The 16,582-nt window shown below is 37.1% G+C and overlaps 1 pseudogene; it reads left to right on the top strand.

Moving 5' to 3' along the window:
- The first annotated feature begins 3,098 nt into the window (after window positions 1-3,098).
- On the top strand, window positions 3,099-5,003 carry LOC148572099 (uncharacterized; annotated as a pseudogene).
- Window positions 5,004-16,582: the final 11,579 nt, after the last annotated feature.

The following is a 16,582-nucleotide window of genomic DNA, read 5'->3' as shown; positions in this document are numbered from 1 at the left end:
TAACATATAAAAATAGATAAAATATTTTTTTAAATAAAAATAAAAATTATATATATATATATATATATATAAAAGAATATTTAATCAAATATGTTACATTTTTTAAGTATTAAATATTACTTTAGTATTTTTTTACATCGTACTCTTATTCTTAATATTAATTTGAAATCCAACGTTTATGATTTTATTATTATATATGATTAATTTTTTATTTAATTTATCGTTTTTAATGGAATCATAATCTATATTATAAAAAATTACACTAAAATATAGTATAGGAGAATTACAATTATAAAAGATAGTACTGAAAATAATAAAAAAAATTAAATATTTACTTTATAGTGATTGAAACAAATCTAAAAGTTCTTAATGATCTTTTTATATAATATATTTTTAGTATTTTTAGTACTCTTTTTTTAGTATGTTATAATTTTTTACTATTATTATTATTTACAGTTAATTTTTTTATTTAATTTACTTTACTTAATAGAATTAATAAATCATATTATAAAAAGATAATAACAAACATAATACACAAAAATCACGATTATAAAAGTGTATAATGTCAAACAAATAGTTAAAAAAAATAAAAAAAATAAATAATAGAAAATTAGAGCTCATATAAATAGAAATAACAAGAATTTTATAAATAATACAATAACATATACAAAGGATAAAGTTGGTAAAAAGTAAATAAAAGGTTAGTATCTATGGCTAAAAGCCCGTTAAGAAAACGCAGAAGCTAAAAATAGTTGCTTCTTGTAAACGCTGGTTTTGGCAGCAGAATCACTTCTGCGTTCATGAGAAAAAAATTTGTCAAACCAAAAGTTGAAACTTTCAAGAAATTTAAACGTACTTCTTCCCTTCCAACAGGTTTCAAACACACCCTAATAAGTGAATGTAACTTACTCAAGTACATGTGCAACTTACTCAAGTACATGTGCATGTGTGGCTGAGGTAGCCGCCCAAGTTATTTATTTAACAACTATTCTCTATGTCTAATTGTCTATCGTCTCAAGATATAGTCCTATGTAGGAAACTTAGCCCTGTATTGTTTGATTGTTTAAATTTAAAGTACCTTAATTTAACAACGAGTAATAACATTTGATGGATCAAATATTTAAAAAATATTTTTTTATTAGATTATTATTGATGCATTCTCTAAAAATAACTTAAATTATGTGTTATACGTCATTGTAAGTTTTGTAATTTGGTAGTAACGATTTATATAAAATATCAGTGACGTTTTATTTTTACATTATTAAAAAAATAAAAATATTATTTATATACTAAAATTAATCGATAAAATTAATTACTATGTATTTGTATACATATATATTGATTAACTTATTTTTAATATATATTTTATATCAATATATCTTTTATATTAATAATTAATTTTAATAATTGATTTTAGTGTATACATAATATGGCCGTCAAAAAAATATTCACAATATGTCATTGATATTTTGCTTTTCAAAAAATTAAAATAAATTATAATACAATATGTTATTATCAGAATGTGTATAACATCGTAGCAATATAAACATTAAAATAGTCAAATATTCTCATCAATATATAAAAAAATTAATAAAAAAAGTGAGAATCTAACAATTTTTGAATTAAGAAAGTGAGATTCACATATAATAAAAATTATAAACTTAATAATAATTAATTTTTTATTTTATTATTTTACAATTGTTCTGAGGGTTACTTGAAACGTTGATTCGAGCCTGAACGTGAAGTTTGGATCCCTTTAATATGGCAGTGTCCAACCTCTTTGGTCCCGAGGTGCCGCCTGTCCGAGTTTCTTGTGAGGAAGTGGGGGTAGTACCTGCAAGAGACTCTGATACTTAAGTTAGCAAGGATTTTAGGCAGGTTTTTAGTAGATTAGAACGTGTGTTATACCTGAAGGGTGCCAGTATATTTATAGTAGAGTAGATAACCACCTTTGTTGGAGTAGTTTCATCTTTTCTGATGGATAAGTGTTTCCTTTATCTTAGGAGTTTGTTGGAATCTACCTTCTAGATGAGGTAGAGATAGTAGGAGAGATTTAAAGAGGCAGTTACTTGTTAAGTCAAGCATGGTTGGACCTCTATGTTGGTGCCCGACCTCCTTAAAGAGGTTGGGTTTACAGTGAAGTCCACCTTTACTGGTGGGTCTTTTTGTGTTATTGGGTCCGACCTTTATCCATTGGGCCAGGATATGAACAGTGTATCTGCTTGAGTCTGTTTCTTTTATAGGTCGGGCTCAAGCATTCCGTGGCTTCTGCTGTGGACGTCAGGCTTCAACCTCGTCGGTACTACCCGACGTATTTTGAATTTTGAACGTTGGTGGAGTTTTAATGACTGTCGAATAACGTGCGATAGTTGTTCCTGGGAATTTGTGCATGCTTAAAGAGGAGTAAAGAAGCCGTTTGGCTTTATTGTTTGTTATAAAAGGGGCTTTTCGGCCTCTTCTTCTTCTTTTTTCACTATTTTTTTTGAAGAATCCCTTTAGTTTTTGCTCACAAAAGCTTTCTTGTGTTCTTTCGGTTCCCTTGTTTTCTCCAAAATTTATTTTCTTAGTTCTTGAAGAATTTTGCTGCTTTCGGCGTGAGGATCATTCGCGTTAGTGCTGTTGTAGGCGTGTTCTTCTTTTTTCGCAGTCTTCATTGAGGTTGGTTTCATTTTTCCCTTTTTCTGAATTCTCACTTCTTGCTTGCTTGAGATTGCTTACTGTTTGTATTGAGTTTTTATCCCCGCTTTGTTTGTTGTCTCTCCTTTCTTTGAATAAGCTTTTGACTTTCCGGGTTTGATGCTTTTTGAGAATGTTGTACGGAAAAGATTCTGCGTTTTGCACGACTGTGATCATTTTTTTTGTTGACTGTTGGTTGTGTGTCTGTATTGCCCCTAATGGTGTCGCTTTTAACATAATGTTGAATTGGAAGTGGCACCATTAGATTTCTATGTAGAAAGAGAATTTGAATAGAGTAGCTTTCTTCTGTTTTCTGTTGATTTGCCAACCTCTTTGAGGAGGTATCCGACTTCTTTAGTAACGGGCTTTTTGATTTTGTATTTGTAGGTGTAACCTGTATTTCTCGTCATGTTATTACGAATATGTCGACCAAGGTTCCTCCTAGTCTTCTGGTTTGGGTAGATAGTGTAGTTCTTTGTTGTGTCCCCATGACTGATAGGGAGTACTATGATGAATTTCATAGGCACCATAATATCTATGAGAATAGGAAAGACGAGAGAATGTAAGTATTAGAGCCACCTGACTCAAAGGAGAGAGTGTGTTTCCCCCCTTTAGTGGATTCAGAGCTGCCTTTTCTTTTATGCCTATGATTGCTTCTTTACTAGGTTAGGCGTCTAACTTCCTTTTACTCTCTTTGAAATGGAAGTTATTAGATCGTGTAACCATGCCCCTACCTAACTTCATCCGAATTTCTGGGCCTTCATGAAGATGTACGAGCTTCTATGTAGGGATTTAAATGTCGAACCATCTCTAAACGTTTTCTTTTATCTTTTTGTTGCAACAAAACCTTACAGTTCCTCAAAGAAGTCGGGATGGATATCCTTTCGAGTTGTACAAGGTCGGAAGGTTTTTTCTATCTTTGACGATTCGTTTCATGATTTTAAAAATCATTTCTTTAAGGTCCGAGCTACTGATGATTCCCGACCTTTCTTTCTTCCCGATAATCAAGAGCCCCCTTTTCATTTATACTAGCAAGACAGTCTTACAATTCGTAAAGTCGACTTATCTGAGTTAGATGACCTAGAGAGGGGTGTGATAGATTTTTTGTTGAATACTTGGGGTCAGCCTCCCCATTTGGATACGAAAAGATTTTTGGGAGATCCCAACCTTCTAAAGTCTGAGCTTGATAGCTCCTTTTTTCCTTTTCTTGCTGAATTTTATTCATTTGCAGCCTTGTTATTTCTAAATATATTCTGTTTTTTCTTGCAAAAAGTATGGCTCCCAAATTTGCTATGAGGTTTCTTCAGAATACAAAAAAGATAATGGTGGCAAAGAACCTTCAATAGTAGAAAGAGCTTGGTGAAGGGTCTTCACAGAAAGAGGTCGGGATCTCGGTCCGATCTTCTCCTAGAAAGAAGTCGGGGTTGGGTACTTCTGACCCGAAGGTAATCATCCCGACTCTCCACTCTCGGCTTATTTCGTCTGAGTCCACTCCTCTGTCTCCTTCTTTCACTGAACCTCTCTCTAAGAAGCAAAAAATTGACGAGGAGGAGAGCATCTACACTAAGAACTTCGATGCCTTGGCTTGGGGGGAAGAGAACCTTCTCCCTTACCACCGTGTGAGCATGGATGATGTGGCAATTCAAAACCACCTCCAGACTCTAGCTTGGGAGGGGGGGACTTCGCATTGTGAGAGTTTACTCTCAACTATCTAAGGAGCTGAAGAGCTCTCCCATCTAAGCTACAACTGGGGCCTTGGTGGCTGCTCGAGCTGATGTGGAGAGGTTAAGTGAGATTAAGGTGGAGTTGGAGCAGGAGAGGAATACCTTAAAGGACAACTTGGAAAGAGCTTGGGAGAGGGCGAGCAAGGCTGAGGCTGGTACTGTCTTGGCCGAAGAGAAGGCCAAAAAATTTCAAGAAAGTTATACCCGGGTCTTCGGGGAGAGGTTGGCTCGAGAGGAGGAGTTAGAGAAATTGAAGAAAGAATTGGTTGGTTCCAGGAGTCAGCTGCTTTGGGCATGGATGAAATGTTCGAGAATCTAGAAGCCCAAATTAAGGTCTTAGCTCCCGACCTTGACCTTTTCCTCTTCAACACGGATAACATAGTGGTGGAAAAGAATATAATCCTTGCACCTGAGTCAGATGATGAAGAGGAGCCCCGCCAGAATCTGAAGACTTCGGAACCTCAGGTCGGTCCGATCTCCACCTCGAGATCCCAAGCCAAAGTTGCTGTTGTGGAGACTTCTTCTTCTGCCCCTGAGATTATCTCGGCCGTGCCAGTCTCCATGCATCCTCTAACTCCTTTGGCCGGGGAAAAGACGGTGTGACTAGAGAGGCTCTCAATCTTCTAATGGGCGAGAAATCTTGAGCTTTTTTAGATTTCTTTTGTTATTTTTCGTAATAGCCTGACTTGTGGGCTTTATGATAATCTGACTTTTGTAATAGTTTGTAGTTTTGAACACTTTTACCTATTCGGTCATTGTTTTGCAACTTTCATTAAGCAATGTTCAAAACTTTATTACATTTGTAAAGTATCCTTTTATTGAATACTTGTAGTAAGGTATACTTTATTTTAACTCTTAGGTCCTTATTAATTTCCTTATGTAGGTCCGACTTCGAATAATCAGTCTTTGATAAGTTATTTTTACAACTCTGTTTTTGTTCCGATGTGTTTTGATATTACTTTGTACGAGTTGTTTGTATAACTCCTTGCATTAACTTGTACCTCGTCGCTTTATCTTGCCAACAACTTTAGGTCAGGTAATAATTTTTGCAGTTTGTCGAGGTTAAGCTAATGCGTTTGAAATAGGAAACTTAAAAAAGAAATAGACCAGGAATTTTTTATTAATATTTAAGAAATTCCTTTACAGAGCTATTTACTAAAGGCTTGGGTGCCCCTAGCCCTTGCACTGGTGCCTCATTAAAAAAAAAATTCTTTTTATTGGGAAAAAGAATGCACCTAGGTACAAGGCTTTTAGCTATAGTATCTTTTTAGGTTACAAGCGTGCCATGACCTCGGGAGCTCCCGCTTTTGGAGGTCGGACACCTTATAGGAATACTTGCCTAGGACCTCTACTATCTTGTAAGGTCCTTTCCAATTTGCAGCTAGCTTTCCTTCACTTGACTTCTTTATTCCAATGTCGTTTCGAATCAAGACGAGGTCATTGGTGATGAAGTTTCTCTTAATCACCTTTCTATTGTATCTTGGAGCCATCCTTTGCTTCAGAGCTTCTTCCTTAATCTGAGCTCTTTCTCGGGCTTCATAGAGGAGGTCGAGCTCTTCTTTTTTAGCCTGGGCATTAGCTCTTTTGTTGTAAAATAAAACTCTAGGTGATTCTTCAGCTACTTCTATGGGGATCACTACTTCCATTCAGTATGCAAGTCGGAAAGGTGATTCTCCCATTATGGAGTGGGGAGTGGTCTGATATTCCCACAAAACTTGAGGAATCTCGTCTGCCTAAGCTCCTTTTGCATCTTGCAATCGGCATTTTAGCCCGGCCAATATGACTTTGTTGGTAGCTTCCGCTTGTCCATTGGCCTAGGGGTGCTCTACAGATGTGAACTGGTATTTTATTTTTAGGTCAGACACCAAGTTTCTGAAAGTCGAGTAGGTAAATTAAGTTCCATTGTCCGTGGTGATGGAGTGGGGGACCCCAAACCTTATGACAATATTTTTGTACAAAAATTTTCGACTTCTTTGGATAGTGATGGTTGCTAAAGGCTTTTCCTCAATCTATTTAGTAAAGTAATCAATCCCCACTATGAGGTATTTGACTTGGCCTGGCATTTGAGTGATCCAAATAGATCAAGACCCCATTTCGCGAATGGCCGTGGTGAGGTAACAATGATGAGCTCTTTAAGGGGCGCCACATGGAAATTAGCATGTTTTTGGCAAGGCAGGCATGTTTTGACGAACTCAGTCGCCTCTTTCTGTAAGGTTGGCCAAAAAAAGCCAGTTCCGATTACTTCTTTGGCTAGCAACTGAGCTCCTAGATGGTTTCCACATACGCTATGTACGTCCTCCAAAACTTCCTTTGTGTTGGAGGTTGGGACGCATTTTAAGAGGGGTGTTGAGATCCCTCTTTTGTATAGGATATTGTAGACTAGTTTATAGTTTTTTTCCTCTTGTATGAGCATTTTGGCCTTCTTTTCATCCTTGGGGAGCATGTCAAATTTGAGGTAGTTGACTACGGAGGTCATCCACCCCAAATGTTGATTGTGTATAATCAGTACTTCCTCTTTCTTTGATATGGATGGCGTTTGCAGAGTCTTTTGAATGAGACTTCTATTGTTGTCTCCTGACTTGGTACTGGCTAATTTTTATAGAGCATTAGCTCAGGCATTGGACTCCCAAGTTATATGTCAGACCTCACTTTCTGAAAAGTGTGTTAGTAATTCTTGTGTCTCATCCAAGTACTTCTTTATAGTGGGGTCTTTAGCTTGGTAGGTTCCATTAATTTGTGAAGTTATTACTTGCGAATCACTGAACACCACCACCTTTTCTGCCTCCACTTCTTTAGCCAGCTTCAAGCCAGCAAGTAAAGCTTCATATTCTGCTCGGTTATTGGAAGCAGGGAACTCGAACCTTAAGGATAGTTCTATTTGATTTCCTTGATCCCTTTTTAGAATAACATCAGCTCCACTTCCAGATTTATTTGATAACCCCATCTACGTACAGACTCCATGTAGTAGGGTTTCCAGAACTTTCAATGTATTCAACGATGAAGTTGGCGAGGTATTGTGATTTGATAGCTGTCCAAGTTTCATATCTTAAATCCAACTTGGATAGTTCTACTGCTCATTGTAGAATCCTCTCAGCCAGGTCCATTTTTTGTAGGATATTTTTCATTGGTTAATTAGTACGAACTTTAATGGTATGGGCTTGGAAGTAAGGTCGGAGCCTTCGGATGTAAGAACTAGGGCATAAGCAAACTTCTTAATCTTTTGATAATTTAGCTCTGCACCTTGTAAGGCTTTGCTGATGAAGTAGATAGGTTGCTGTCCCTTTTCATCTTCTCGGACCAGGGCCGAGGCTATAGCCCGACTTCCAAGTGATAGGTATAGCACGAGTTCTTCCCCCTTTTCAGGTCGGGTAAGTCTGGGTGGTTTCCCTAAGAATGTCTTGAAGTCTTGGAAGGCCTGTTCGCATGATGGGGTCCATTCAAATTGCTTCCCTTTCCTTAGGATTGAGTAGAGGGGAAGTGATTTCAGAGTTAACCCCGCTAAAAATCTGGATAGAGCGGCCAACCTTCCATTTAGTTGTTGAACCTCTTTAACACATGTCGGGCTCTTCATATTGAGTATAGCCTGGCATTTGTCGGGGTTTACTTCTATTCTTCTTTGAGTCAACATAATCCCTAAGAATTTCCCAACTTCTACTACAAAGGTGCATTTTAAGGGGTTTAGCCTCATTTTATGCTTTCTTATGGTGGAGAATACTTCCGAGAGGTCGGACAATAGTGTTCCATCCTCTTTGGTCTTAACAAGCATGTCATCCACATATACTTCCATGAGTTTTATTATGTGAGAAGAAAACACTTTATTCATTAATCGTTGGTAGGTAGCTTCTACATTCTTCAATCCAAAAGACATTACTATGTAGTAATAGTTTGCCTTTGGAGTTATGAATGAGGTCTTTTCTTGATCCGGTTTGTACATCAGAATTTGATTGTATCCCGAGTAGGCATCCATAAAGGATAGGTATCTGTAGTTTGATGCTGAGTCGACCAGAGTATCTATGCTGGGGAGTGGATAAGGGTCCTTATGGCAGGCTTTATTGAGGTCGGTATAATCAACACACATTCTCCACTTTCCGTTTTGCTTTTTCACCAATACCACATTAGCTAACCATAGTGGATATTTTACCTCCCTTATGAACCCTGCCTCTAGTAGGGCTCGTACTTGTTTTTCTACGGCCTGTGTTTGCTCTGGTCCGAGCTTTCTGTGCTTCTACTGAATAGGTTTGGAAAATGGGTACACAGCAATCTTATGGGATATTAGGTTAGGATCGATGCCAGGCATGTCGGAAGCTTTCCAAGCGAAGAGGTCGGATTTGTCCCTTAACAGTTGTACGAGTTGTTGCTTAAGGCTCCCTTCTAGGCTTGCCCCTATGCTCGTTGTCTTGTCCGGGTGGTCTCCAATTTGTATATCTTCCGTTGTCTTCAGGTTGAGGTCGTAGTTCTTTTCGAATTCGGACTCCACCTAACTTGATTGTATTGACTTCTTTGCCGTCCGAGCTGCCTTTCAAACTATGGTTCTCGTTATAGCATTTTCTTGGTAACTTTTGATCTCCTTTGATGGTGGCAATCCCTTCAGCTGTGGGAAATTTCATGCAGAGATGTGGGGGTAGAGACGGCAGTTGCAAGTCGATTCAAAGTCGTTCAACCTATTAAGACATTGTAGGTTGAACTTACATTGACTACAATGTAGTTAACACTTAGTGTCCTTGACCTGACACCTTTTCCAAAGGTGGTGTACAATGAGATGTAACCCAGAGGTCAGATTGGGTGTCTCCCAATCCAAAAAGGCAATATGGGTATGCCCTTAAATCCTTTTCCTCTAACCCAAGCTTGTCAAAGGCGGGTTTGAATAGAATATCCATTGAGCTGCCTTGATTTACCAAGGTTTAGTGGAGGTTAGAGTTTGCTAGGATCATAGTTATTACCAATGGTTCGTCGTGCCCTAGTACTATTCCTTGAGCATCCTCTTTAGTGAAGGAGATAATGGGTAAGTCGGACGATTGACTGTCCTCTCCAACTTGATATACCTTCTTGATGTGCCTTTTTCATGAGGATTTTGACATTTCTCCTCCTGAAAATCCACCATTAATCATGTGTATATGTCGCTCGGGGGTATGAGGAGGGCGTTCTGGTCGTCTTCTTTCTTCATCCCTTCTTCTCTTCCTTGGGTCGTCCGACCTGTCTGCCAGATTTTATCAAGTTGGCCTTCTCTGGCCAACTTTTCAATGACATTCTTTAGGTTGTAGCATTCATTAGTGGAATGCTCGTACAACTTGTGGTACTCACAATATTCTGTCCGACTTCCAGCTTTCTTATGCTCAATCAGACGATGAGGCGGGAGTTTCTCTGTGTGGCATATTTCGTGATAAACATCGACCAGGGAAACCCTTAGAGGGGGTGTAGTTGTGATATTTTTGAGAATTTTCTACATTTTTCTCCTCTTTCTTCTTGGGTTCGCTTTCTTTTTCCCGAGTTTCATAGTAGGGTAAGTTAAATCACGAAAAGGTTCCCTAAGTCGGGAGTTTTCCTCCATGTTGATGTATTTTTCTACCCTTTGCTGAATTTCATTCAGATAAGTCAGATATCTCTTGGATATTGACTGAGAAAATGGCCATTCTCTAAGGCCATTGACCAGATACATAGTTATAGCTTTGGTTGGTAGATTCTGAATTTCCAAACAAGCTTTGTTGAACCTTTCCATATAATCACGAAGGGTTTTCCCGACCTCTTGCTTTACTCCCAGCAGGCTCGGGGCGTGCTTCGTTTTGTCTTTCTGGATAGAAAATCTGGTAAAAAATTTTCTTGCCAGGTCGTCAAAGCTAGTGACAGACTTGGGGGTCAGGCTATCAAACCATTTTATTACAGCCTTGGTTAAAGTAGTCGAGAAGGCTTTGCAACGAGTGGCGTCAGAGGCGTCGGCCAAGTACATTTTGCTTCTGAATTTACTGAGATGGTGGCTCGGGTCGGACATTCCGTCATAGAGATCCATGTCAGGTGATTTAAATTTCTTAGGAACTTTAGCCTTCATGACCTCTTCTGTGAATGGATCTTGCCCTCCCAAGGGACTTTCATCACCCTCCGCCCGATTACTCCTCCTTTGAAAATCAGCTTCTAGTTTTCGTAGCTTGTCTTCTAACTTCTTCCGTTGCCTTAATTCTTTTCGCAACTCTCGTTCTGCCTCCCATTGTTGTTCAGCTCGTGTTTGAGCTGTTGTAGTCAATCCACTTGGCCATGAACAAGATCTAGGATCTCGGTCCCATGAGGTTGGTCCTCAGCTTCAGAATGGTGGACTTCGGACTGGATCCTCTTTATTTGAGAATTTTCTGAGGTCCCTTCCCCGTGGGGGCCATGGTGTGGCGGTGGAGGCGGAAGTAAGAGGGCTTGGTCTTCTGGTTGATCTTCTAGCTCAAACTCAGATGCTGTGTAGCCATCTCTACGCTCGTGGTCTGCCATTTGTCAGAGGATTGATCCCAGGTCCCCAGCAATGGCGCCAATATTCCGAGGGTTACTTGAAACGTTGATTCGAGCCTGAACGTGAGGTTTAGATCCCTTTAATATGGCAGCGTCCGACCTCTTTGGTTCCGAGGTACCACCTGTCCAAGTTTCTCGTGAGGAGGTACAGGGTGGTACCTGCAAGAAACTCCGATGCTTAAGTTAGCAAGAATTTTAGGCAGGTTTTTAGTAGATTAGAACGTGTGTTATACTTGGGGGTGTCAGTGTATTTATAGTAGAGTAGATAACCACCTTTGTTGGAGTAGTTCCATATTTTCTGATAGATAAACGTTTCCTTTGTCTTAGAAGTTTGTTGGGATCTACCTTCTAGATGAGGTAGAGATAGTAGGAGAGATTTATGGAGACAGTTACTTATTAAGTCAAGTATGGCTAGACCTCTATGTTGGTGTCCGACCTCCTTAAAGAGGTCGGGTTTACAGTGAAGTTCACCTTTACTGGTGGGCCTTTTGTGTAATTGGGTCTGGCCTTTATCTATTGGGTCAGAGTATGAACAACAATGATCTTCACTTTAAAAAATTATTTTCTTCAAATAACTCAAATAATTGAGGTATAATATCTATTATTAAGTTCTATTAAATATGAAAAACACATAATAATGTTGTTACATGTTATCTCTCCTCCTTAACTGAGTCTGAAATATCACTTGACACAATAACACATTTTGTAAGAACACGTCGACCTATACAAAGTATATATTGATCTATATTTGCATCAAATCAACTTTAAATTAAAAAAAAATTATTTAATTTTTTCTAAAATCTTTTATATAAAGACTATAAATAAATGACTTAATAGATGTCTAAAACATATTATACAACTTTAATTCTTATACTTCTTAAGTATTTGAGCGTCAGAATGTTATGCAATTTCACATTAATTTATTCGATCAAATTAAAAATTCGTCATTCTTCCTCGATAAAGTAAAACAACTTAAGATCATGCTAACTTTTTTTAGATTAGTCATAAAAGTCTCAACCCAAAAGAAAAAATTACAAAAGAGTTCTTGTGAATCTAATATTCTGTTCTTTTTTTTCCGATCTTTAATTTGAGGTACTCGACCACAAAAGGAAAGCAAAGTTCAAGCGCTCAACAAAAATAGATACGATGAGCCAACAAAGAACAACATCCAAACAAAACAAAACACAAACTAAAACACCCAAACATGTAAATATAACAACACCTCTCCTAACCAACAACACAAAAACAAAGGAAAAAACCCCACCCAAAAATACAAAACAAAGCACCATATCAAAAATAACTATAAAGTATGTTATTGAGTTTTTCTAATGTTGAACATCATGTGTTCCACCATATGAAAAGGTTTAAGATTCTAATTTTACGCCACTCTCCGCCTTCTTCTCGACCTTCATTACTACATTGTAAACCAAGTTGAGACTAAAGTTTTCAAGTTCTTCTTACTTCCTCCTTTGATTCCTCCATATCACTTTCATCGTATGTCCCTAAGTCATTCTTTTCCTCCTTTTTCTGGTTCTTGCACGCTTCTCTTATAATAATTCCATTCAGCAATGCCATAAAAAAATTTAGCTTACACGGACAATGAATCCAAATTCAAAACATTTAAAATATCTTTTATTCTATCAGTAACACCTTATCACCTAATATTACAAAGGATCATAATTTCATGAACCACCAACCACATCCATGTAAGCATATATTATATGAAGACATCTTATATTACTAAGTACCTTTACCTTTCACTGAAAATGCATATATCATTTGATTCATGAACTCCACAATTAGATCTAGGACTGTTAAAATGAGCTAAATCTATTGGATCAGCCCATTTACTCGTTTAAATGGGCATGTTTTTCTTTTAAAATCAAGCCTGTTTAAAATTTGGGTTAAACGAGATGAGCTCGATTAATTCGAGAAAAATGACGAGTTAAACAAACTAGCTCGCAGACTAAATAGGCATCCGTTTACCTTTTTACATTTTTTTAAAAAGTAGATTTTTTGCCATCATTTCTTTCGATCTGACCCATTAAAAAATGCTATTTGTTTAAGATTTTTGACCTAAAAGTAATTTTTTGTCAAAATATTTTTAAAAAAGTAAAATAAAAGGATAAATGAACCAGTCTGTTTAACCCATCAGGCTAGCTATAAACGGTTCGACTAAAAAATTATAGCTCGTGAATAAAGCGAGCTTAAACAGGCCAACCTATTTAACCCACGAACTTAAACGGATCGGGTCTAAACGGGCGGGGCTGGTCCATTTGATAGCCCTAGTTAGATCTACAATGTCCACCTACCATCTTTGTTCAAAGTAATTTTCTCCCATTAATCTTTGGCTTGGAACTATTTATCCTTCTTATTTATCACCTATATATGTTGAAAAAGGTGAATTTTACTTTTTGTTTTGTTTCTTAAGAACTGTAATTAACTATCTGTTCCGAGGGTTACCTGAAACTGGGAGGTCGATCTCGGATGAGATCTTCTGGCTTGACTCCTTGTTCGAGCTGTTTGAGGCGATATTGTTGTTCACGAATGGCATCTAGAATTTATAAGTTCTGAGTCTGTTTGTCTCCTTTGGATTGGTGTGTATCCTTTGGGGAGTTCGGTGTGGCGTTCGTGTTCTTAAGTGGCATTCCTTCTTCTAATCCCGAGTTGAGGTCATTGACAGGGTTGCTTGCCATGGTGATGAGATGACTTTTAGGTTCTCTGGCAACGGCGCCAATGTTCTGAGGGTTACCTGAAATTGGGAGGTCGATCTCGGACGAGATCTTCTGGCTTGACTATAACTACCGTGTCCGACTTGTTGGGATGGGAGGCACTGCTGGTCCTCGTCACCGGAGGGGGGTGGTACCTGCAAGAGACTCCGATGCTTAAGTCAGTACAGGCTTTAGGCAAGTTTTTTGTAGAATTAGAGTATGAGTTATACTTGGGTGCTCCAGTGTATTAAAAGTAATGATTGATGATCTTCCTTTGAGATAAGCTAGTAATCTTATCTTATCATTTAGGGAGGATATCTTTATCTTTTGGTCAACCGCCTTCTGGTGGGCGGTGTCCTTTTGTTCTTGAGCCTTCTTAGACCTCTATTGCGGTCTTCTGAACTCTTTGTAAAGAGGTCGGTATATTTACCTTTGGGCCAACTCGGACCTTGTAGCTCAGACCGGTATATGAATACTATCATAATAACTTCTTCAATTATAGCACCAACTTCTTCTAACAAAAATTGAGTAGCATCTTCCAATCCATCGAGTATAATCTCTTCAGTCATATTTGTCCTTGTAACATCACCCCTAAAACACCTTATCTCTCCATAATTACTAGTCAAGTATCCTTTAACTACAAAACAATTTAATTCTGGACTATAACAATTATATTGCCATCAATTTCATTTTTTTCTCATCCACCATTATCCTACCTGATGTTGGATTTAAATTTATTTCTCTTTTATTTTTTTTCTCTCTTATTACTTTATTTTGATATAAGAAATCTAACTTGCTCTACATCCACATTTTATGTTGTCTCCTTATTTTCAAACGCTTTTAAATTTATAGCCTTCCACACTACCTATATGTGACGTAAAATTTGGCAAAACCACAACTCAATAAGTGCACCGAATCATATCAAGTAATATCACGGTGAGTGAGTTATTATTTTCATAAAAATTAATGGACTAAGCAATAATGATTAATTGATTAATGGATGCACCTTGATTTTGGAAGTTGGCTTTTATCTTATCTATGAATATTTGAGTTTGTTGCATGAATGTGGAGGTGGTTTGGGCTATTGTGGTAGTGTGTTGAGTGAGTTTTTCCAAGACATTTTCAAGAGAAGAGAATTTGGTTTAAAGAGAAGAGATTTTTTGATGGATTTCTAATTGCATTAAGGGAGCTTGTTGTTGATGTAGTGCATTGAAGCTTCTTTGTTCTTGGTTCTCCCACCCAAAGTTTGGGTAATTTCTCCATTCCGGATTGTGTGGGTCATTCACTGACCTTAAGAAATGTCCCATGTAGTTTACTTGCTCTAGGGGTGGTCGAACTCCATCATTCCCTTATACAAGAACACCAAACAGAATTAAATGCACCTTGTGGAATGAAGAAAAAGAAATAGAGTGAAATAACACGGAATAATAAATAGAAAATAAAGGAGAGACAAAGCAAAATAAGATAAAATAAAGATCTACTTTAGTAATTCGTAAAGCAAAAGAAAAAGTCTAATTTAGAGAACCAATTAATGGGGTAGTTGTTAACCTCAATTAATCCTCGACAACGGCGCCAAAAACTTCATATGGAATTTTGCAAAACCACAACTCGGCAAGTGCACCGAATCGTATCAAATAATATCACGGTGAGAGAGTTATCGTTCCCATGAGAATTAATAGACTAAGAAACAATGATTAATTAATTATTCTAATTAGACAAATCAAATAAACAAAGGAGTGAGGGATTCAAAACGTGTAACAGAGAGTAATAAAATAGCAAATAGTGAGTGTGAAGACAATATTGGTGAGAATGTTAAGGTTTCAGAGATATTCACTCTTTAGAAAAATAATCCTTGTGTTCATTTATTTGAGACTTGCAAAGATCAATTACGACAAATCATAAATAATCAAATCCCAATTCCTTGGTAATTCAATTTCTCTTTAACCTAATTAATCACTAATTCCTTAGTCAATTACTTAAGAAAAGAGGTGAAGTACAATTCTGATTTAATTTCAAATAAGATTCAAGAATAGCCCTTAGGTTGAATTTTGTCACTTATCCAAGCTAGTCCTAAACAATTGAAACTTACAAGAAAGAATAATTTCCAAAAAAATTTTAATCCGAATTTTATGTCACTTATTCAAACTAGAGCAATTGAAAATCAATACGTGTCGCACACTCTTTGAAATACTATTCCTAGTCAAATAAAAAAGTAGTGAGAAAGAGTTTTCAAGCTAATTCAAATATTAATTTTTCCAAAATAATATTTAGAATTCAAAACGGAGTTATAATATTTTTTAACAATTCTAAATCTTTAAGGATGAAGAACCAAAACTCAATCATGAAATAGATCAAAGTATAAACCTCAATTCAAATAAAAAAATGAATAGAGCTCCTAACCTTAACAAAGGAGATTAGTTGCTCATGGTTGAATGAAAACAAAATTATAAAGTATGGTGTATGATGATATTCCGGAGTGTGATCCCCGGAGTGTTATCTCACTGGATAATGTTGTAATTTTCTGTGAAAATTGTGTAAAAATGCGTACTGATAAATTAGTCGGCAGTATCAGCTTAAATCTGTCCTTTACTACAAGAGAGAAATTAAAACTGTAGAGAAACTTAGAAAATTATTTATAATAAAAAATCGGGCACTAATTCTAAAGGTTTTGGCCCAAAATTGGGCAAAACAAACAAAAAATGCTACGCGGTTAGACGGGTCCAAGTTGGGCCCAGACCCAACATATAAATACCCTAAAATGAAGCCAATTCAGTTCATAACACCCTCAAACACAAACACATGCAGATGAGAATTGAGAGAGAGGAAGGAGAAGAAACACTATTCACATTCTCCTTCTTTGGCTCATAACTTGAGCTACGGTGCTCCGATTTGCGTATCATTTGTAGCCACACAAAGCTCTTATTGAGCTCGTCATTTCTAACTAGGCATTGCTGGTAAGAATTCAAAATTCACACTCCTTTCTTA

This window comes from Arachis ipaensis, chromosome B3, assembly GCF_059453495.1.
Source record: "Arachis ipaensis isolate K30076 ecotype BB chromosome B3, ASM5945349v1, whole genome shotgun sequence".
Taxonomy (NCBI): domain Eukaryota; kingdom Viridiplantae; phylum Streptophyta; class Magnoliopsida; order Fabales; family Fabaceae; genus Arachis; species Arachis ipaensis.
This window is presented reverse-complemented; position numbering and strand designations above follow the sequence as displayed.